General features: G+C 43.2%; 1 non-coding gene across 1 annotated transcript; it reads left to right on the top strand.

The window, feature by feature from the left end:
• The first annotated feature begins 3,376 nt into the window (after positions 1–3,376).
• Positions 3,377–3,572, top strand: LOC144764437 (U2 spliceosomal RNA). The gene has a single exon (XR_013596542.1). It is a non-coding gene; the product is annotated as a U2 spliceosomal RNA (small nuclear RNA).
• Positions 3,573–4,146: the final 574 nt, after the last annotated feature.

The raw sequence follows: 4,146 nt of genomic DNA, 5'->3' as shown, positions 1-4,146 counted from the left end.
AACAACCCTAAAGGCACAGGGATGACATGGAAGTCAGACAAAGGGGACACATCCTCCAGAATAGACTTTGTTTTCGCCTCCAACTCAATCGCCTCCAACTCAATCTCCTACGTCAGTGCACACACAGAGACCAGCGCTCTCACAGACCACGAAACCCTTCTAATAAACTGCAAGCTTAACTGTGACCACAGCAAAGGCCCAGGGATATGGAAGCTCAACATATCTATCCTAAAAGAAGAGGAGGTGGTCACAAGCAACAACAAAGAGTAAAGAAAATGGCGCAACACACAACAAAACTTCATATCCAAAGCCAAATGGTGGGAATGGGTGAAGAAGAGCAAAACCTTCTTTATCTACCTTCTTTTATCAACGCAAGCAAAAAGACCTAGAAAAAAGAGAACTCTACCAAACTGTCCAGAACAAACTACACCTACTAGACAAATTTAGAGACTCAAGGGTTGGATGTAGCAGAAGAACTCCAAGAAACCCAAAGCAAGCTCAGAAAATGGTTTACAGACAGGGGTAAGCAAACCATTTTCAATTCAAGAGTCAAGATCTTCGAAGAGGATAAAAAATGCACAAGGTTCTTCTTCAAAAAGAGCAACCATACACACAAAGAAATGAACGAAATCTGGAACAAAGAAGGAATTCTGCAAAAAGCCAGAATAAACATACAGGACTGTTACAAAACCCTATATAAAGAGAAAGCCATCACACCACAAGAATGCTCAAACTACCTAGCCTCCATTGAAAAAATTCTATCGCACGAAGAACAAACCTACCTGCAAACGCCCCTAGATGGGGAAGAATTCCTGGGGGCCCTATCCCAATGCTCCCCTATCTCCTCCCCAGGAGAAGATGGCCTCCCATGAGAATACTACAAAAGATTTTGGTCAACACTATGCGCTGATTTCTTGGGTATGATAGAAGAATGCATGGAGGCAAAGGTTTTCCCCCATCCTTTTCTAAAGGAGTTATCTCCCTAATATACAAGAGAGGTAGGAAAGAAACTGAAGGCCAATCTCTTTACTAAATGTGGATAGTAAACTAGTGGCAAAAGTGCTAACAAACAGGCTGAAAAGTGTTTTAAAATCACTCATCAATAAAGATCAATCTTGTGCAGTCCCCCAGAGGAAGGAATGGGATAGCCTAAGGATAACAAGGGAAACAATCAGGCTCGCTGTAGAACAAAACCAACCCTTAGGCGTCTTGCACTGGCTCCCCGTCAACAAAAGAATCACCTTCCGTCTCCTCACCCACGCACACAAAGCCCTACACGACCAAGGCCCGAACTACCTCAACAACCGAATCAACTTCTACGCTCCCAAGCGCCACCTCAGATCAACCAGCCACGCCCTCGCCGCCGTCCCCCGCATCCGAAGAGCGACAACAGGAGGTAGGTCCTTCTCCTACCTGGCCGCCAAGACCTGGAACTCCCTCCCGACCGACCTGCGCCTGACCCAAGACCACCTCTCCTTCAGGAAGAAGCTCAAGACCTGGCTGTTCGAGCAGTAACGGCACCCCCCCCCCTCCTAGCGCCTTGAGACCCTACGGGTGAGTAGTGCGCTATACAAATGTCTTGATTGATTGATTGTCCTTAGATCTACAAAAAACCTTCGATAATGTCTCACACAAATTCCTCTTTAGGATCCTAGAAAAAATGGGTATCCCCAATTCTATCACCGGTATTGTCCAGGCACTATACAAAGATGCAGTTAGCCAAATTCTGATCAATGGGTCACTAACAGAGAAGATCCCAATCAGATCCGGGGTCAGACAGGGATGCCCGCTATCACCAGCCCACTTCATTTGTGCCATCGAACCTCTCCTAAGTAAAATCAGACAGGACCCAAACATCAAAGGACATTTTTTCCCGGGAGGGGAAGGGAAGAGAGTTAAATGCACCAGCTACATGGATGAAGTAACTATCTTTTGTAATGATGCCCAGGAAGTAAACAGAGTCATCACACATGCCTCCTCCTTCTCCAAAGCCTCTGCCCTAGAAATTAATAAAGACAAATATATCTGCATGGTCATAGGCCGATGGGACAACCTGGCAAAAACCCGGGTTACAGTCACAAGAGATCCCATTAAAATACTAGGGGTCCACTTCAGTACGGATATAGCTGGGGAACAAAACTGGCCACCAGTAAAGGAAACATTTTTTTTTAAAATCTATTTTTGAAAGCTAATACACCTTTCCATGGAAGGTAAAGTTTTGATTATTAAAGCCTATTCTGCTGTACCTTGCGATTGTTTTTCCACCTATAATGTAATGCTAAATAGCCTGCAAAAATGATCTTCAACTTTGTTTGGAACTCCAAAATGGAGAAACTCAAGAGAGAACACATGTATAAACCTAAAGAGAAAGGTGGGAAATATGTTTCCAACTTAAAAATGTTCTTGTCCTCAAAATACCTACACTTATGTATGAGCGCACTGGAAAGAAAAACCAGATTTGTCGCGGACTATATTACATACTCAACTGCCCTAATGTTGCAAAAATACGATCTGGTGCATTTCACGAACAAGACCCCCCATTGTTTTTTGACAACAAAGATCTTTGAACCTTTGAGTACAATCAGCGAACATTGCAGAGCAAAAGACATTGATTTTAAAGCCTGTGTTGAAAAGAACTCTTGGAAGCACGAACTCAAAGACGCTGAATCGGTCCTCATAGCCAACAACTTATCAGAAAGACAATCAAAAGCAGTATGGGAATAGACAAACTACAAATGCCTATCCAACCACCAAAAAGACATTACATGGATGGCAGTAACAAAATGCCTGCCAGTAAAGGCATTTCAACACAAGAGAAACTTGGCCAAAGACTCAAAATGCCCCAGATCAACATTTGCCGGAGAAGAGACCGTCCTTCACTTCCTGTGGAACTGTGCCTTTGCGCAGGAAATCTGGAAGAAAATGGGGAAACTCATTAAAAAAATCACCAAACAGACATCACTCTCCTACGAACTTATCCTATATGGTATAGGCATGTCATGCCCAAAGGAGAAAAAAGACAAACTGTGGAGGCTGATAAACTGTATCAAAGAAAGCCTCTGGTCGTCCAGAAACCTAAAACTGTTCAAACACAAAGATATCACCCCCAAAGAATGCTTCAAAATGGCACTCGACAAAGTGCAAACCTATGTCTTTGCGGATGTAAGAAAGAATGGACAAGAATGGGCACTTGACAACTGGAAACAGAAAAGACTGGTCAAAACTAATAAACACATCATAGACAGTAAACAAATCTGCGCAATAAGCAAATAAAATAATCTCGATGTAAATTTTGCATGTCTGAGCTGCGCCTCTAGCATGGATGCAAAATCCAAAATGATGCCACCATATTGGATTGGCTAACATGTAAATATGTAAAGTTTTTAAATAAAGCCCGTTGAAACTTTAAAAAAAAAAAATCTGTTCTTATCAGTTTAAAATCTAATACGTCCTCTATCTGGGGACCATATATTAAATAGATTTTTGGAACAGGGAGATGGAATAGGAGTTTGCTCTGTCCACTCCACGCATCAACCTGGTATTGCAGTACCTCCAGGAATGGTGCACTTCCCCACCCGGGGAAAACAATGCTGTTGAAAAATAGACGAGAAAACGAAAGTAGCGCTTCACTACCAAACCTTGTAAAGTGGCGCTATTGTGTTTGCGTGTGAATAAAAGCAAACTGGTCCTAGTGTCTTGCCTTATTTATGTACTTATTTGACTTATTTGTCACTTTGCGGCACCCGGGCTGTGCGTTATTTATTTATTTATTTTTCGCGTTTAAAAAAGATAAATAAAAATTATTTCTTATTTTTTTTTCCCCCTTCTCCATCCAGACGCTGCACTTTGAAAAGAGACAAACGTCGGAAAAAGATTGTTTTTCCAGCAGCAGACTTCCATTGGTTTTGGATCCATTTCACTGGGGAACGAATGGAAAAAGGTTCCCAGCAAGTCAGTAGGATGGAGGGATGGAGGGAGGGAGGGAGGGAGGGAGGCAGGCAGGCAGGCTGGCAGAGACGTGGACACTGCCCTTGGCTTCTCTGAGCAAGAAGAAAAATACAGAGTCCTTTTCCTTCTCTGCCCGCCACGAACGGCCATGCCTTATCTATAGGCCTTAGGCTGCAGGGGAGCAGTGTCCCCGGCAAG

This window comes from Lissotriton helveticus, chromosome 6 (genome assembly GCF_964261635.1).
Source record: "Lissotriton helveticus chromosome 6, aLisHel1.1, whole genome shotgun sequence".
In the NCBI taxonomy this organism is placed as follows: domain Eukaryota; kingdom Metazoa; phylum Chordata; class Amphibia; order Caudata; family Salamandridae; genus Lissotriton; species Lissotriton helveticus.
This window is presented reverse-complemented; position numbering and strand designations above follow the sequence as displayed.